Here is a 20,696-nt window from a genome sequence, read left to right as displayed (position 1 = left end):
TGGCCTGGTTCATTGCATACCGAGTTCACCCGAAGGCAGCTCGCGCTGCTCGGGTGAACTCGGGCAGTGCGGTGTGCGCATGCGCGGACTCCCAGGTTCACCTGAGGTGAACTCATGAGCATGAGAATTTTTCCCACGCCAATTAGTTCATCTCAGGTTAGCCAGGGCGCCTGCGTAGTGCAGCCAGCATGTGTTGTTTTTTTTTTGTTGTTGAAAAAATAAAATATATTTACAAAAAATGTTGTATTTATTTCAATAAATTCCCCCCCTAAAATAAAAACTGAAATAAAATATATTCATTCCCTATTTTTAACCCTCTGCCCAAAAAAATAATATTATTATATATATATATACATATACATATATATATATATATATATATATATATATATATATATATATATACATATATATATATATATACATACATATATACACACACACACATATACATCCCATTTTTAACCCCCACCCTGCATGAAAAATATATATTCCATATTTTTAACTCCCCCGCCCAATAAAAATATTTTAAAAAAATATATATATATTACCCATTTTTTACCCCTCCCTGCCCAATAAAAATGTAAAAAAAAAATAGAGATTATATATATATATATATATATATATATATATATATATCTATCTCTCTCTCATTTTTAACCCCCCCTGCCCAATAAAAATATTAAAAACAAAATTAAATATATATATATATATATATATATATATATATATATATATATATATATATATATATATATACACAGTCATGGCCAAAAGTATTGACACCCCTGCAATTCTGTCAGATAATATTCAGTTTCTTCCTGAGAATGATTGCAAACACAAATTCTTTGGTATTATTATCTTCATTTAATTTGTCTTAAATGAAAAAACACAAAATAGAATGAAGCAAAAAGCAAAACATTGATCATTTCACACTAAACTCCAAAAATGGGCCGGACAAAAGTATTGGCACCCTCAGCCTAATACTTGATTGCACAACCTTTAGCCAAAATAACTGCGACCAACCGCTTCCGGTAACCATCAATGAGTTTCTTACAATGCTCTGCTGGAATTTTAGACCATTCTTCTTTGGCAAACTACTCCATGTCCCTGATATTTGAAGGGTGCCTTCTCCAAACTGCCATTTTTAGACCTCTCCACAAGTGTTCTATGGGATTCAGGTCTGGACTCATTGCTAGCCACCTTAGAAGTCTCCAGTGCTTCCTCTCAAACCATTTTCTAGTGCTTTTTGAAGTGTGTTTTGGGTTATTGTCCTGCTGGAAGACCCATGACCTCTGAGGTAGACCCAGCTTTCTCACACTGGGCTCTAAATTATGCTGCAAAATTTGTTGTTAGTCTTCTGACTTCATAATGCCATGCACACGGTCAAGCAGTCCAGTGCCAGAGGCAGCAAAGCAACCCCAAAACATCAGGGAACCTCCTCCATGTTTGACTGTAGGGACCATGTACTTTTCTTTGAATGCCTCTTTTTTCTCCTGTAAACTCTATGTTGATGCTTTTGCCCTAAAAGCTCTACTTTTGTCTCATCTGACCAGAGAACATTCTTCCAAAATGTTTTAGGCTTTTTCAGGTAAGTTTTGGCAAACTCCAGCCTGGCTTTTTTATGTCTCGGGGTAAGAAGTGGAGTCTTCCTGGGTCTCCTACCATACAGTCCCTTTTCATTCAGATGCCGACGGATAGTACAGGTTGACACCGTTGTACCCTCGGACTGCAGGGCAGCTTGAACTTGTTTGGATGTTAGTGGAGGTTCTTTATCCAACATCCGCACAATCTTGCGTTGAAATCTCTTGTCCATTTTTCTTTTCCGGCCACATCTAGGGAGGTTAGCCACAGTGCCATGGGCTTTAAACTTCTTGATGACACTGCGCACGGTAGACAGGAACATTCAGGTCTTTGGAGATGGACTTGTAGCCCTGAGATTGCTCATGCTTCCTCACAATTTGGTTTCTCAAGTCCTCAGACAGTTCTTTGGTCTTCTTTCTTTTCTCCATGCTCAATGTGGTACACACAAGGACACAGGACAGAGGTTGAGTCAACTTTAATCCATCTCAACTGGCTGCAAGTGTGATTTAGTTATTGCCAACACCTGTTAGGTGCCACAGGTAAGTTACAGGTGCTGTTAATTACACAAATTAGAGAAGCATCACATGATTTTTCGAACAGTGCCAATACTTTTGTCCACCCTCTTTTTTAAGTTTGGTGTGGAATTATATCCAATTTGGCTTTAGGACAATTCTTTTTGTGTTTTTTCATTTAAGACAAATTAAATGAAGATAATAATACTAAAGAATTTGTGTTTGCAATCATTTTCAGGAAGAAACTGAGTATTATCTGACAGAATTGCAGGGGTGTCAATACTTTTGGCCATGACTGTATATATATATATATATATATATATATATATATATATGTATATATATGTATATATATATATATATATATATATATCTCCCATTTTTAACCCCCCCTGCCCGAATTGGATTGTGGTTAGGGTTGGGATTAGGGTTGGGATTAGGATTAGGGTTGGGATTAGGATTAGGGTTGGGATTAGGATTAGGGTTGGGATTGTGGTTAGGGTAATAATCATCGTAATGGAGAGTAGACTGAAAGAGCCGTGTTGGGGTGATTGTGTGTGTGTGTGTGCACATGTGTACATGGATTCATACAGTGAGTTACCATGTGGATATATATTAATTGATGTCTGAAAAAGTAGATATTGTTAAAATCTTAATATTGTTGACGGCACACTAATTAAAAAAAATACCTTAACTTTATTGTAGATTGAAAAACATCCGGCCGTATGGGACCGCTCATGTGAGGAATATAAGGGTTCCAAGCGAGATGTATGGCCGGCAATTGTCAAAGAACTTTACCCTCAGTGGCCTCATCTGTCTTCAGCTGGCCAAAAAAAGATTAGTATGTATTGCATACATTGCATTTGTCAATTTGTTTTAATGATTGAATTTTCAAAAACCTTTTTTTTATGGTTTCATTACAGTGGAAGATGTAAAGAACCGATGGAGGTCTGTAACAGACAGATTTATGAAGTCGCTAAAACCTCCAAGTGGAAGCTCACCTCCGAGGGGTAGGGTACAATACTCAGACCAGCTAGTTTATTGTAACTAGCAGGAACTTGCGGAGGTAAATTTTACATATAATTTTTTTTAAAAATTTAGGTACATTTTAAAGTCGTGTGTAATTAACATGGTTTTTTATTTCTTCGACAGAACTGACGGAAACATCAGGGCCGAAACTCCTCCGGCCCATCCAACTAGCCCGGAGCAGGGTCTGGGAGAGGAGGTGGAGGATCATACGTTCTCCACACCAGATGTTCCTGAGGACTGTCCTTCATCCTTAGCGCCAACAAATATGTTGTTACCTGCAACACCACCATATTCTGCTGCGGAAACTTCCGCATCGTTTGAGGTCGCGGCAGAGTCCGGTTTTGATGCTCCTGCCTCGGGCGCTGCCTGTAGCTCTGCTGCTGGCGTGTCAAGGCCTACTAGGATGGGCGCGGCTTCTGCCCGTCCCGTGCCATCAAGAAAGGCGGCACCCAAAAAGGTGAACGATACTGAGACTTCGACTAGTGTGTTACAAAACCTCACTAGTCGAACCCTCAGTATGCTCCACACTTCGTCGAGGCTAGACGAACTAGACAAATTTGGCTCATTTTTAGCCGGCCGCCTCAGATCCATGACACGTGACCGGCAGTACACGTTGATGTCAGCAGTCAATTTACTCTTAATGAGTGTTGACGTCCCATCCCCAATTCCCCCATCATCAGCTATAATGACGGGGATTCTTAATATTTTTAACTCCCAAAGTGGGCCTCCACCACCAACAGCACCAGCTGCATGGCAGCGTTTTGGACAGGCGGCAGTATATAGGCATGACGGTGGCGAACCGTCTGGTTTTGGCCGACCGCCATCAACTCATAACGCAGGCCATAATACGTCACCCACCTCCACTATCTCACCCCCAAACATATATCCAACCTATGGATATGATCCGGACTACCAAAATTTGTGAGAAATTTAATAGTATTACCACAAACCACTCTGTATGTCCCACCCCCCTTCTCTGTCCTGTTGACAGGGTGCTGTTTGTTATTTAAAAATTTTTTTTATAGTTTTTTCAAAACATTAATAATTTAGTGTTTATTAAAAAAATTTTCAAAAGAAAATGTGTTTGTATTTTAATTTGATTAAAAAAAATTTTTATTACCAAAAACACAACAAAAAATGCATGTGAACATACCCTTAGGCCGGGGTCACACTTGCGTGTGCAATGCGAGGAACTTGCGCAATGCTCTCTTATCAATGCGTGGCACTGCCATCAACACTCGGATCGGAGTGTGTGGCAGCATAGAAAAACATGTGGCTGCACACTCCAGTCCCGAGTGGCAACAGCATTGATGCGTTAGTTTCTCGCATTGCACACGCAAGTGTGACCCCGGCATTATTGTAATCCTACCTGACACAATGGTATAACAACAGATAAGTGATCTGTAAAAAAAATGACGGACTAGCCTATTGTAAAGGCCCCGTCACACATCACTGCATGTGACAGGCGGGAGACCAGCGATCTGCTGGTAACTAATGTACACATCGGGTATCCAAGGGACGCACGTCCCTTAGATACCCGATGTGTACGTTAGTTACCAGCTTCCTGCATCAGCGCGCTGGTTACTTACGTGCACAGAGACGCCGCACGCTCGGCGTCGCTGTGCTGATCGCTTGTGAAGCTGTCTGTTTGACAGTTCACCAGCGATCACATAGCAACTTAGCAGCAATCCTGACACGTTGATATCGTTGTCGGGATCGCTGGTAAGTCGCTATGTGTGACTCCAGCTTAAGGCTTAAAACCCCTCACAGTATCTACCGTACTATACATGGAAGACTCAAGTCTGAAGCGTGTGTTTTCAGCAGGCTCACGGTCCACACTTGTGACTGAAAAGTTACACCTGGGCAAATAAACATGTGAATTTCTAGTTAATGGTGTGCCTTCGATTTTTTTTTGCAATTTTTGCAAAGTTTTGGTATATATTAAAAAAAACAAAAAACCATACCCAACAAAATTGGTTAGAAAATAAATTTTTATTTAATGAACAAAATTGCATAAATTACACAAAGGACAAAACATGACTCAATTTGGGCAATGGACAAGCAAGCAAGTATGTAATCTGGGCCTTAAGGTGGGTAGGCAATCAGTATAATAAATATATCTTCCTTACAGCATAAACTTCAAGTGCCTCCGTGCAAACTGGAGCTGCTGGCTTTTCAAAAATTAACCACACTATGCATAATGTCTTCCAACATCCCCCAATAACTGCCCATACCAACAACCACTATTATTTAATATTAATAATGGAGAACAGATTTTATTATGCAAACAAAGTTAATTTTTATTATTTTTTTTTGTATTTTCACATATATTACAGAACAACGGACCTTGCTTGCTTGTAGTTAGTCTTCAGATCTTCTCTGCTGTCCTGGCTGCTCAACACCGGCACAGGAGTATTGCCAGTGCACGGCACCTTCAGGACTCATGAAGTAGTCAGTGAAGGTTTCTCGCACACGCACACCCGAGTAGGATACCCTTCCTTGACCAAAATTTGAAACAGCAGTCAATTCAGACAGCTGTGACTCCTCATCTACGTCGGTGGCATATTCTCGAGCGTAGTTGTGGAGTACACAGCATGCCTTTATGACTGTCTCAGCGGTCTGCGTATCCAACTGGATGGGTGTGCGAAAGATCCGCCACTGACTACACATGATCCCGAAGGTGCATTCCACATATCTGCGTGCACGACTCAGCCGATAATTAAAAATCCTCCGCCGGTCATCCAGTGCCCTTCGTGGGTATGGGCACAGCAGGTTGGTCTTTAAGGGAAACGCCTCATCCGATACCATCACAAAGGGTACTGAATGTGTGGAACCTGGCAAAGGTCTTGGGGCTGGGAGCGTTCCGCCATCTCGAAGAATTTGCATTCCAATCTGTGATGCTCGCAACACCCGAGAATCCCCAGTACTGCCATAAGCACCAACGTCAACAAATTTGCAATGTGCATCAGCCACCGCCATCAGGACCACCGAAAAATACTTCTTATAATTAAAGAAACGTGATCCTGATCGTGGTGGCTTCAGCACTCTCACATGTTTGCCATCGACAGCACCTATGCAGTTTGGGAAATTGGCCACAGACTGAAAGCCTGCTGCAACCTGCAGCCAAGTCTCCTCGGTTGGGGAAGGCATCACCATGGGCTGCAACTTTTGCCAGATGACGGCACATGTGCACCTCACAATTGTAGAGATGGTGGTTTTTCCAACCCTAAATTGGAGGTGCAGTGATGTGTAGCTCTCTCCTGTGGCCAAAAACCTGAAAAAAAAACAAAAAAAAAAACATTGATACGCCAAAAACAAGGCCAGGTGTAAAAAGCACATTTGAAAATATAGATGGCAGCAGTATGGGGGCAGTGGAAAGGCCTTTGCTGGCAGCAGTATGGGGGCAGTGGAAAGGCCTGTGGCTGGCAGCAGTATGGGGGCAGTGGAAAGGCCTTTGCTGGCAGCAGTATGGGGGCAGTGGAAAAGCCTGTGGCTGGCAGCAGTATGGGGGCAGTGGAAGGGCCTGTGGCTGGCAGCAGTATGGGGGCAGTGGAAAGGCCTTTGCTGGCAGCAGTATGGGGGCAGTGGAAAGGCCTTTGCTGGCAGCAGTATGGGGGCAGTGGAAATACTAGAGAAGAGAGAGAGAGGATTCAAAAAGATTTAAATAAACTGGAGAAGTGGGCAGCAACTAACAGAATGGTTTTTAACAGGGAGAAATGCAAAGTACTACATCTGGGCAATAAAAATGAAAAAAACATATATAGAATGGGAGGAATAGGGCTAAGTGACAGCACATGTGAAAAAGACTTGGGTATACTAATAGATCACAGACTGAATATGAGTCAACAGTGTGATGCAGCAGCAAAAAAGGCAAATGCAATTCTAGGATGTATTAACAGAAGCATACAGTCTAGATCACGTGAAGTCATTATTTCCCTCTACTCCTCTTTGGTCAGACCTCATCTGGAATATTGTGTCCAGTTTTGGGCACCACATTTTAAAAAAGACATCAACAAACTGGAGCAAGTTCAGAAAAGAGCGACCAGAATGGTGACCGGTCTGCAAACCCTGTCTTATGAGGAAAGGTTGCAGGATTTGGGAATGTTTAGTTTGCAAAAGAGAAGACTGAGAGGAGACTTAATAGCTGTCTACAAATATCTAAAGGGCTATCACATTGTAGAAGGATCAACTTTATTCTCATTTGCACAAGGAAAGACTAGAAGCAATGGGATGAAACTGAATGGGAAGAGACACAGATTAGATATTAGAAAAAACTTTTTGACAGTTAGAGTGATCAATGAGTGGAACAGGCTGCCACGAGAAGTGGTGAGTTCTCCTTCAATGGAAGTCTTCAAACAGAGGCTGGACAGACATCTGACTGGGATGATTTAGCGAATCCTGCTTTGAGCAGGGGGAAGGACCAGATGGCCCAGGAGGTCCCTTCCAACTCTACGATTCTATGATTCTATGAAAGGCCTTTGCTGGCAGCAGTATGGGGGCAGTGGAAAGGCCTGTGGCTGGCAGCAGTATGGGGGCAGTGGAAAGGCCTGTGGCTGGCAGCAGTATGGGGGCAGTGGAAAGGCCTTTGCTGGCAGCAGTATGGGGGCAGTGGAAAGGCCTGTGGCTGGCAGCAGTATGGGGGCAGTGGAAAGGCCTGTGGCTGGCAGCAGTATGGGGGCAGTGGAAAGGCCTGTGGCTGGCAGCAGTATGGGGGCAGTGGAAAGGCCTTTGCTGGCAGCAGTATGGGGGCAGTGGAAAGGCCTGTGGCTGGCAGCAGTATGGGGGCAGTGGAAAGGCCTGTGGCTGGCAGCAGTATGGGGGCAGTGGAAAGGCCTGTGGCTGGCAGCAGTATGGGGGCAGTGTGTACAGTCTTTTGGGGGCCAAATGTGTTTCCTAAGCCCCCCCCCAAAAAAAAAAAAAAATGCTTACCGCAAGGTGATGAGCAGCCTTTCCTCAGCAGAGATAGCTCGTCGCATAACCGTGTCCTCATAATGTAAAGCTGGAGAAAGAAGGCTGAGTAGGCGATCGAATGCTTCAATTGGGATCCTGCAGAATTGTATGAACTTTTCAGGATGACTGTGGAAAAAAAAATGACGATTAACCACACTGATGAAAGTCTTAGTTACTCACCGGTTAACGGTATTTTTCGGAGTCCATGACAGCACCACCTGAGAGAGGGGATCCGCCCTTTAGGAACAGGAAACCTACAGATACAAAAGGGTGGCACCTCTCCCACGCATCAGTTGGATTACAGAGCACAAGAGGACTTCCAAGGTTAATGCATGATTTATGTACAGTATTCTTTACAATTATAACTTTTATCACCAGTGGGTATATACAAGAAAAAAGACGTGCACACCCCAATTAAACTAAAGGGAGGGAATATACGGGTGCTGTCATGGACTCCGAAAAATACCGTTAACCGGTGAGTAACTAAGACTTTATTCGGTCGTCCATGACAGCACCACCTGAGAGATTTACAGAGAGTAATATCAGTTTTAGGGAGGGACTACAGCCTGCAGCACCCTTATACCAAAAGAGAGGTCTGTGGAAGCACCTAGGTCTAGCCTATAATGACTATAAAAGGTGCTCGGAGAGGACCAAGTAGCCGCCTTACATATCTGGTCGATGGAGACTTCTGATCTTTCGGCCCAGGAGGTTGCCATTGCCCTGGTGGAATGCGCCCTCAGCTTTCCGGGTGGCGACCTGCCCTTTGATGTGTATGCTATTGCAATCTCCTCTCTAATCCATCTGGCTAGTGTATTTTTTGATGCTCTACAACCTTTTCTGGGGCCTTGATGAGAGATAAATAGGGCATTATCTTTCTTCCAGGGATCAGTGACTGACAGATATTCTATGAGGCCTCTCCTGACATCCAGGGTGTGTAGTTTCCTTTCCTTCTCATTAGTTGGATTAGGGAGGAAGGATGGCAGAACTATCTCCTGCGTCCTATGGAAACTAGAAACTACCTTTGGCAAGTACGCTGGATCAGGTCTGAGTATTACCCTATCCTCTTTAAACTGTAAATAAGGAGGACACCTAGATAAGGCCTGAATATCGCTTATTCTGCGAGCTGATGTCAGAGCTACCAGGAAGGCTACCTTGAGGGACAGGATTTTTAGGGAAGCCGACGAGATAGGTTCGAATGGAGTCTCTGTCACAGCAGTGAGGACTAGGTTCAAGTCCCACGGCATAAACCTATCCTTCATTATTGGCCTGGATCTACCTGCTGCCTTAATGAATCTGCTTATCCAATAATTACCAGCAATGTTGCAGCTAAACAGAGCCCCCAAGGCTGACACTTGTACTTTAAGGGTACTGGTAGAGAGTCCCATGTCTAGACCTTTTTGTAGGAACTCTAATATCTGCATTATAGGTGCTGAATCCCCAGCGATTACTTCTGAGTTTTGAAGGAATTTTTTCCAAATCCTGACATAAATTTTTGTGGTAATGATTTTCCTACTTTTAAGAAGGGTGTTAATTAGGTCTGTGGAGAAACCCTTTTCTTCTAATAATGACCGTTCAAACTCCACGCCGTCAGATGAAGGCCAGCCACCTGAGGATGGAAGACTGGGCCCTGGGACAGGAGATCCGGGATGTCCGGCAGAACCCAAGGATCGGACACCGACATGGTCCTGAGGCATGAGAACCATGCTCTCCTGGGCCAAAACGGAGCGATAACTATCACCCTTGCTCTGTCTTTCCTGATTTTCCTCATCACTAGGGGTAGAAGAGATAGGGGAGGGAAGGCGTAGGCTAGTTTGAAGTCCCAGTTTATCAGGAAGGCATCTACCGCCAGAGGATTTTCTCTGGGATTCAGGGAGCAGAATTGTTCCAATTGAGTGTTGTCTCTGGTGGCGAATAGGTCTACCTCTGGATATCCCCACTTTTGAACAATCAGTTTGAATATGGAGGTGTTTAAAGACCATTCCCCTTGCTTTAGCCGATTGCGGCTTAAAAAGTCTGCCGTGATGTTGTCTTTTCCTTTTATATGCAATGCTGTTAAAGATAGGAAGTATTGTTCTGCTAGATGGAACAACCGTTCTGCTACCAACATCAGGGGTCTGGAACGAGTCCCGCCTTGGTGATTGATGTATGCCACGGTGACCTGATTGTCGGAGAACACTCGTACATGATGGCCCTGTAGATACACAAGGAGCTTTTTAGCCGCCTGTTCTACTGCCGTTAATTCTTTTAGGTTAGATGACATTCCTAACTGATGATGTTGCCATCGGTCCTGGACTAAAATTTCACCCATATGAGCTCCCCAACCGTAAGGACTAGCATCCGTGGTGACTATGCGGGTTACGTTATACTCCCAGGGCACCCCTTTTAATAAGTTATCCTTGTGTAACCACCACTCTAGGGACTCCCTTGTGTTACGGGATAAGGTTAGCTGACCCTCCAAGTAACCTCCAAGGACTTTTTGATGTAATAAGACCTCGCTCTGTAGTTTCCTTGCATGAAACTGGGCCCACTGGACTGCCGGGATACAGGCCGAGAGAGAGCCTAGAAGGGACATGGCTTTTCTGAGGGACATGGTGGGGTTATTGGAGGCGTTCAGGATCTGATAATGGAGGCGAACGAGCTTGTCCGGAGGCAGACGGCATTCCTGTTTTTCAGAATCCAGGGTTAGGCCCAAAAATTGTTGGACTTTCATTGGCTGCAACCAGGACTTTTTGACGTTCAGCAACCATCCTAACCGTTCTAGGGCAGACATTGCCTTTTGTAGCTGTTGTAAACAATGGTTCGCCGTTTTACCTACAATAAGAAAATCGTCCAGGTAGGGGATCACCAGAATGTTTGATTCACGTAGATGGGCCATGACCTCCGCTATCACCTTAGTAAACACTCGGGGAGCGACTGCCACTCAAAAGGGAGGGCCGCATATTGGAAATGTCGAATTGACCCATCCAAATGAACCGCCACTCTGAGGAACCGCTGATGGCCTGCATGGATGGGTATATGGTAGTATGCGTCTTTTAAATCTAACACCACCATGAAGCAATTTTTGAACAGCAATTTTATTGCAGATTTAATTGTTTCCATCTTAAAGGGTCGTATGACCAAAAATTTGTTGAGGGCTTTAAGGTTAATTATTGTCCTAAAGGAGCTGTCCGGTTTGCGGACCAGGAACAGAGGGGAGTAGAATCCCTTCCCCCATTCTTCCTCTGGAACCTCTATCAGGACTTTCTTAGCGCACAGGATATGAACCTCGGCTTCCAGGGCAGCTTGTTCTGCCGCAGATGACCTGAGAGGGGTGATTTTAAATTGATCAAGGGGAACCCTAGAAAACTCTAGTCGTAGTCCCACGGCTATTATCCCCAATATCCAGCTGCTATTAGAGATCAGAGACCAGGATGGGTAGAAGGCAGCTAGTCTCCCTCCTACCGGGGCAACTAGTCATTGGGGCGGCTTTTTCGTATCCCGAGCTGGACCTTCCTGGCGCCCTCCCCCAAACATGAATCCTGTACCTTTCCTTTTTTTATCATCCCATCTGCCCTGATCTCTGGACGGCCTTCTCCGGAAAACCCCTTTCCTGGCGAAGGGACGTCTGTACGAGGGGTTCGGGAGACTGGGAAATTTCTTTTTGTCATCTCTAGCTTTCTCCAACAATTCGTCCAAGACGGGACCGAATAGGTACTCCCCTTCGCAGGGAATGGAACAGAGACGGGACCGGGTTTGAATATCTCCTGGCCAGCATTTTAACCAGAGCGCTCTTCGCGCTGCATTAGACAGACCTGCGGCTTTTGCCGCCATTCTTGCAGAGTCTGCAGAAGCATCGGCTAAAAACGCTGCGGCACTCTGAATGATGGGTAAATTTTTCCGAATAGATGATCTTGATGCTCCATCTCTTAGTTCGGAATCTAGCTGATCTAGCCAGACCATCATGGATCTGGCTGTACAGGTGGCAGCTACCGCTGGTCTTAACGCGCCTGCTGACATCTCCCATGTCCCTTTAAGGAAAGAATCCGCTTTCTTATCTAACGGATCTTTCAGGGAGGCCATATCGTCAAATGGTATGGGGGATTTTTTAGATGCTTTGGCTACTGCAGCATCTAGTTTCGGGGCTTTATCCCATCTATTTACTACCGGGTCCTCGAAGGGGTATCTCCGCTTAAAGGCTGGTGGCATGGAGCCCCTTTTTTCCGGTCTCTTCCATTCTCTATCAATTAGGCTCTGAACCTTTTCGTTTAATGGAAAGGCTTTACGTTTTTTGGGGTCCAACCCCCCGAACATAATGTCCTGTGCTGAGAGTTCCTGTTTTTTGTCCGCTACCCCCATGGTGGACCGTATAGCTTTCACTAATTTGTCCATCTGGTCTAAGGGGAAGCAGAACCGGCTAGAGTCTTCATCCGAGGAAGACGACGAGGAGGCCGAGGAATTGTCCCCCTTCCCAGGGGCGACTGAGGCCTCCGAGCCTGAACCACTAGCCTCTCTTCTCCTAGAAGGTTCTCTTTGAGGTAAAGCTTTCATTTCTGCCCTGATCATGTCTCTCAGGTTTGAAGTGAAGTCAGGTGTCTCTTCCGCTACCTGCATAAACGGGGGAGAGTATAAGGGCCTGACAATCTACCCCTGGACTCCCTGTCCTTAATAACTCCTACCGTCTGCCGTATGCATGGCTGGCATAATTTTTTAGGGTGGCCATCTGGAAGGGGGGAACTACAGAGGGCACATTCCCTGTGTTTCTGTTTTCCCGTAACCTTCTTCCCCTGAAAAAAAGCATAAAGGAACACTGCATCAGGGTACATTCACGGAGATCTCTTACCCATGCAGATGAGGCAGGTACCGGATCACGGAGGGAGGCAGGGGGGTCCTTTCTGGAGGAACTTTCGCGGCTCTGGTCGCTGGTTCGTTTCTGTCTCTTCTGCTGGCCACTCGCCTGTTTCTGCGGGTGTTCCTGCGTCTCGTCCTGCTGGACTAAGGGGGCTTCCGACGTCTCCATTGCTGGGGCCTTCAGAAGCACCCCAGCGGCGTCCCCATCTGCCTTATATGGCCTCCTGTCCGGGTCAGCAGGCATACTGTCCTAGCACCACCCCCCGGCATTTGCGTTCCCTCCCCCATGCTCCGGCCCCCCTCGCCTTCGTCGGGTCGCCGCGCGACCCCCGGACCGGCATGCACCCGCGGCGCGCGCCGGAGGCCGCCGGCACCCGACTTCCGGTATCGGCGCCATCGCTCCGCCCCTTCCGCCGCGTCACTTCCGCCGCTCACAGAGCCCTGCGGGAGCGCGCGCGAAGGAGCCGCGCAGGCCCGCCCGGGTTGCCAGCACTCCCCGCGCCCGCCGCCATGAGCCCGGCCAGGAGACAGCACTGACCCGGAGGACCGGGCCTGGGGAAGCGCACCGGGGCATACCTACCAGGTGCTGGCTCTGGAGACGGCATCCACCGGACCCTTGCTCCACCTGCTTCGTCCACTGCCGTGGTGACCTACCCGGCCCCACCGTGGCGCTTCCAGGGACCCCGCACTGACCGAGGTAGGAGACCCCCTCGCTACCTGGGTCGGTCAGCCGGCCTGGGTATTCCATGATGATTCTGACGGACGATCTGTAGAGAGTCCTGTCCTCTAGGAACAGGAAACCAACTGATGCGTGGGAGAGGTGCCACCCTTTTGTATCTGTAGGTTTCCTGTTCCTAAAGGGCGGATCCCCTCTCTCAGGTGGTGCTGTCATGGACGACCGAATAAAAAGTGACATGACCACAAAAAATAAACAGACCCATTAGGTTCACATGACATGGCTACCAATAGACCTATTTTCCATTATATATCTTACCTCCGTATATCCTGGTAAAGGAGATGGAAGTGGCCCTTTGTCGTCCGCTCTTGCACTATCGGGTGCACCCACATTCTTGTTCTCCTCATCCTCCTCTTCTTCCTTGAGCGCTCCTATGAGAGAATATAGACTTTAGTCAAAAATACATAAAATATAAATAAAATACAAACAGATCCAAAAAAAAAAATAAAATCGCATGACATTATGTTACCTGCTCATTGTGGTTTAGGTGTAGCAGATTCAGTAACAAAGTCAGCAGCAAAATCCACAAGTTTTCTTCACTCAGACTCCACTGGTCCTGCACGTGAGGCATTTTGAAAACAGTCCAAAAACAAAATGGAGAAAAGGGGCTGGAAAAGGAAATGACCTCATATTGTCTTTTTTTTTTTTTTTTTCACAGCCAACTTTATTTGGGGTCTAAAAACGCTTAACAAAACGCTTAAAAAAACGCATCAAAAACGCATGCAAAAACGCACCACAATCGCGTTAAAAATTGCGTTAAAAACCGCATGCGTTTTTTCTGGCAAGGGCATGCGTTTCTGCTCAGGAAAAAAAAGCTTGAAAATCGCATCGTGGGCACATAGCCTAAAACCAACTCACAAATAACCAATGTTAACCACCATAGATCCAATCCGCCCAAATAAAGGGCGATTTTCCACACACCATGTCTCACCAGACGTTTTTCCACTACCGATTGCAAATTCAAATTAAACATATCTAAACCGATATCAGACAGGTGAACTGAGTCGTTTCTGTAAAAACCGGGTAAGAAACCTTCGAGATCTTCGTACCTATAAGAGAAACCTTTAAGCAGAGGTAAAAATTTGCACATTCCCCTGTTTACCCTTTTCCAGATCCTGTCAAGAAGGGAAAATCTGCCTTTTTACCATAAAATTCTGGGAATGAGCTCAGAAAAAACAAAGGTTGAGTAAGGGAAACACTGTTTTAGACTAGAAATATCCAAAGTTTTGATTTTACCAAGATCATTGCCAGACAAATGAAATAGAACTAAATCTGGGTAAGGGAATTTGTTAGAGCAATTATAAACTTCAGAAACAAACTTAGACCAGCGCAAACCACGGACACTATGCAAAAAAACTTGTAACACTGCGGGGCTGAAAGACAGGTTCTCAGAATAGCACCGTTGACTGGCCCTTTTCTGTGCCCAAAACACAGAGAATGCCCGATAATCCACACTACATAAGGACCTGCAATTAAATGAACTCACGACGAACATACAGCTTAAATCTATTCGAATCCCATCTACCCATTTGCATTATCTCAGAGTTACAAAGACCAGATCTAGCTGCCTCAGTAGCAGCACCGATCCTAAAGGAGTGGGAAGTAATCTTCAGATGCTCCTTTCCCAAGATAAATAGGCATTTTCCTAAGATGGCGTTAAACTGAAAGATGGTAGCAGGAGTATTGTCCATATGACTGAACAGAGGGCCCGGTAAGTTATGCCTCTTCTGAAGCCTTCTAGAAGTATTGAAAACCGGGCATAACATTGGATTAGGGACAGAGTCCATTTTCAATCTTGCACCCTTACCTAGCTGGTCTGTCTTAGATTTTCTGATAAATAAAATTAGGTAACCATCATACAAACTCACATCGGTGACTTCAATTCCTGAAGGATCGGCTTGGAGAGCGCCAAAAAATGCTAGGGTAAAAGCGGAGGAAAATAGAAAGGTTTCGCAGGAATTATGACAGACCTTATGCAGAGACAAGCAAAGATCTTTTAAAAGAGCAACAGAAATGGGGCGCCTTGAATCAGGCCTAAAATCATGCCTTTTAAATCCCTTTAAAAACTTTTACGGGAAAAAAGGCAGTCAAGGGAGGTCTACCCGAGAGTTTCAGAAAAAATGACACCCCAGCGAGAGATTTAGATTAACGATTCTAAAAATTTCAAACCTGAAGTAGGATTGGGATTTGTAATGTTAAAATTATTCAAATTACAAAAATGTATCCAGTTTTGCCATGCAGCCGAATAGTTGGCCCACGATTTTTCTGACAATGAATGCTCAATAAAAAATGGTGTTAAGTTGAAATTAAGTCCCAAACCGCTTGTGGGCAAGGTGTTCCTTCCTCGTCTGCGATGGATAACTGAAGGCGAAATATCGGCCACTGGCGGTGACAAAGAGTCAGCGATTAAAAACAAATTACTCATCCCCATTTTGGCCTTCAGCCAAATATTAAACTTTAAACAAGTAAGGACTAGATGCCACGCTTGCAATTAAAGACTAATGAATTATCCTCTGAAAAACATTCATTGCAATATAAATCATACTATAGAATTAAAATGTCATCTATGTTTTGCTCAACAAAACTTAAAAATTATAAGCTGCTAAATGATTAGAGAATATTATGCATCTAATCAGAGCATGGTCTTACTATCACAATCCCCAAGTTGTTTGGCCTTATGCTTAAAATGTTTATAAAATGTTTACCATACACTAATATAATCAAGAACAAGCTGGCAGAAGATCAGAGAATATCATTGTGTCTATAAAACAGCACTGGAACAGGTTGACATTTTTACCACATATCTCTCCCTCATACAGTTGAGATTTAGGGAAACTTTTGAAGCCTTAAATAACTACTACTATTTATATAAACTACCTCTTTATACAAAGATCTATGAATGACTGATCATCTACGAAGACGTCATCAAAGAACATGATTTTTTTTATTATCCGTTACTACATTACCTCCCTTATCAAATAGTTTAATGACTTACTGATTTATCCTCTGCAAGACTAATTTGCAGCGCAAGTCTTGCAGAGATTGAACTGTACTTATGCTCTGAAAATTCATCCATATCTTATGTAACAGAAACAGCAATCACCCATCCGCATTTGTGAAACAAGCTTTAACTACAATGCATTGGTATATGTAATAATACTTACTAAATGCATAGGAGCTACTGTATATTGCTCCACATAAGAATACCAGATAAACTGTTCATTAAATATCAATAATGTTGGTTTTTACATCATATAAGGTAAGTTGTATGGAAAAATTTCATGAAAGATAAAACCACAACTGTCTCAAGAACATTACTAATAATAAAAAAGACAACATAATTTAAATGGCAAAACAAGTCTCCAAAACAATGGACATTGGGAATTGTGTAAAATACTGGAATGCCTGGATACCACATCTCCCGGGCAGGGGAGGAAGTAAAAGACAATACTGACATTACAGCAGAGGATCACAGAGGATTCATTTTGTCAGGTAAAATATTTCACTGACTGCTTATAAATATTTTACCTCACAAAATGTATCTTCTGTGATTTCCTGCTGTAATGTCAGTTTTGTCTTTTGCTTCCTTCTCTGCCCAGCTTTGGTATGTTCTGTACACGGTCAAACACAGTGGTGAGAGAGTCAGAGCACAGGGTGGAGACAGCTCAAATGGGACAGCAAATGAGGGGAGAACACAGCACAGAAAGGAGAGAGACAGTAGATAAGGGGGATAGCACATGGGGTAGACAGGTCAAAGAAGAGAGCAGACGGGAGAAGTCAGCACATGGGGAAAGAGAGTGGATAGGTGGGTGAAAACAAGGGGGGAGAGAGTCAACGCTGCAAAACATGCCCCCATCGTGACATTACCTCCCTCCCGATGCAATAGCATCGGGCCTCCATCTCGTAACTTCATAAAATGTTAAACTTGATTTTTACATAAGATAAGTTGTGTAAAAGAATTAAAATGTCATATGTATCTGCTCAAGACTTAAAAATTGTAAGCTAACGATCAGAAAATATGCATCTAATCAGAGCATGGTCTAGCTAGCACAATCTCCAAGTTGTTCGGCGTTTCACTTAAAATTTTTATATTATGTTTACCACACTCACCACCTAATATAGCCAAGGACAAGCTGGCAGAAGATCAGAGAATATCAATGTGTCTCTAAACCAGCACAGGAACAGGTTGGCATATATTTCAGAGCCTATGTAGTGTTTCTGCACATAGTTTTCCCCCTTACAGCGGAGTGGCAATGAAAGGTGGAGTTTTCGATTCATTTTTAAATCCTTAAATAACTATTTTTTAAATAAACTACCCCTTATACAAAGTTCTCTGATCATCTACTACGAGGCCACCAAAAATAACTCTCTTAGAACATATTTTTTATCATCCATTAATACAATATTTTATCCCTTATCAAATAGTTTAATGACTAACAGATTTATCCTCTGCAAGACAAATTTACAGCACAAGTCTTGCAGAGACTGGAAATTACTTGTGCTTTGACAAGTTAAAAAATGAACTGTAGACAGACTGAGTACATTTTCATTTTAATTCAAATTATTCAATGATTAACTACTAACAGATCTCTAAGGATAACTAGTACGCATGGTTTTTAAATACCATTTTTCCATAGTGTCCACCCTTGCGATTAAAAGACTAATGAATTATCCTCTGAAAAACACTCATTGCAATGTAAATCATACTATTGAATTAAAATGTCATCTATGTTTTGCTCAACAAAACTTAAAAAATTGTAAGCTGCTAAATGATTGGGGAATATTATGCATCTAATCAGAGCATGGTCTTACTATCACAATCCCCAAGTTTTTTTGGTCTTATGCTTAAAATGTTTATAAAATGTTTACCATACACTAATATAATCAAGAACAAGCTGGCAGAAGATCAGAGAATATCAGTGTCTATAAAAAAGCACAGGAACAGGTTGGCATATATTTTACCACATATATTTCCCCCATAGAGTTGAGATTTAGGGAAATTTTTGAAGCCTTAAATAACTACTACTTTTTATATAAACTACCTCTTTATACAAAGATCTCTGCATGACTGATCATCTACGAAGACGTCAAAGAACATGATTTTATATTATCCGTTACTACATTTCCTCCCTTATCAAATAGTTTAATGACTTACTGATTTATCCTCTGCAAGACTAATTTGCAGCGCAAGTCTTGCTGAGATTGAACTGTACTTATGCTCTGAAAATTCGTCCATATTTTATGTAACAGAAACAGCAATCACCCATCCGCATTTGTGAAACATGTCCACAAGCTTTAACTACAATGCTCATGATCAGAAAATATTATGCATCTAATCAGAGCATGGTCTTTCTAGCACAATCCACAAGTTGTTCGGACTTAAACTTAAAATTTTTATAACATGTTTACCATGCTCCAACTAATATAGTTAAGGGCAAGCTGGCATAAGATCAGAGAATATCATTGTGTCTCTAAACCAGCACAGGAACAGGTTGGCATATATTTCAGAGCCTATATATTTCTGCAAATACGAGCAGAAATTAGATTAGATTAGATTTCCCCCATACAGCTGAGTGGCCACGAAAGGTGGAGTTTTAGATCATTTGTTTTTATTATTTAAACTACCCCTTATACAAAGTTCTCTGATCATCTAAAACTAGGATGTCACCATAAATAACTCTCTCAGAACACAATTTTTTATCATCCATTAAATACAATATTTTATCCCTTATCAAACAGTATAAAGACTAACAAATGTATCCCCTGCAAGACAAATTTAGAGCACAAGTCTTGCAGAGATTGGAAAGTACTTGTTAGGGCAGGCGGAACGCACCAAATAATAAAAGATGGTAATGAGGTGCGTTCGCAGCCCGGGGTCCACCGTGCAGATGGTAAACTGCTGCTCGGTAATGGCGGACAGAAACTGGCGGTATAGCAACCACACACGGGTTAACTTCACCCAATGAATAGGAGGCGGACCCTGTTGCTTCACAGGGCCGCGATACCGCAGAGTAAACGCTAGTAAACAAGCTATCATTTATCCATGACCTTTATCACCAACAAACTCTCCTTCCTTGCCATCACTGAAACCTGGCTCACTCCCTCTGACACAGCCTCTCCAGCTGCGCTTTCCTATGGCGGATTCCATCTCTCTCACACCCCTCGACCCAGCAACAAACGTGGTGGAGGAGTTGGCTTGCTCCTGTCTGATACCTGCTCCTTTACCCCAATTCCTCTGACACCCTCCGTTACTCTTCCCTCGTTCGACGTGCACTCCGTCCGCATCTATTCTCCCTCCAACCGGCTGTCATCTACTGCCCCCCAGAACTAGCCATCTCCACCTTTCTGAACCACTTCACCACCTGGCTACTCCATTTCCTTTCTGCTGACATCCCCATCATCATCATGGGCGACTTCAACATCCCCATTGACACTTCCACCCCGGCTGCCTCTAAACTTCTATCACTCACGGCTTCCCTCGGCCTCACTCAATGGTCCTCTGCGGCCACTCACAAAGATGGTCACACGCTGGACCTTATCTTCACCCGACTCTGTTCCCTCACTAATCTCAATAACTCACCCCTCCCCCTGTCTGACCACAACCTACTGACATTCTCTTCCCTCTTCTCTCCTACTGCGCAACCCCCGCTCCATAAATTCGCTCACCCTCGCAGGAATCTCAAACACCTCAATTTACAATCACTCTCTGAGTCCCTTCTCCCTCTTACAGACATAGCTTCCCTTCATGACACAGATGCTGCTGCCACTTTTTATAACACCACAATAACAGCAACACTTGACTCTGCTGCCCTCCTCACGCAGAGCAAAACTCAAACGATCAACAGGCAGCCCTGGCTCACCAGCCTGGCCAAAGAACTGAGACGGGTTTCCAGGGCCGCTGAGCGGAGATGGAAGAGAACCCATTCTACTGAGCACTTCAGCGCATACAAGCAGTCCCTTGCCAGCTTTAAGTCCACGCTCTCTGCTGCAAAACAAACTTACTTCGCATCTCTCATATCCTCCCTGTCTCAAAACCCTAAACAGCTCTTCAACATTTT

At 43.9% G+C, this 20,696-nt stretch overlaps 1 protein-coding gene across 2 annotated transcripts in view; it reads right to left on the bottom strand.

Moving 5' to 3' along the window:
- Nucleotides 1-20,696, bottom strand: part of LOC141060510 (uncharacterized) — an 84,005-nt gene that overhangs the window by 22,320 nt on the left and 40,989 nt on the right. The gene's annotated exons all lie outside the window — the stretch shown is intronic.

This window comes from Dendrobates tinctorius, unplaced genomic scaffold (assembly GCF_039654945.1).
Source record: "Dendrobates tinctorius isolate UK_male_01 unplaced genomic scaffold, ASM3965494v1 ptg000239l, whole genome shotgun sequence".
Taxonomy (NCBI): Eukaryota; Metazoa; Chordata; class Amphibia; order Anura; family Dendrobatidae; genus Dendrobates; species Dendrobates tinctorius.
Note: the sequence above shows the minus strand (reverse complement) of the source record. Positions and strands in the feature narration are given on the sequence as shown.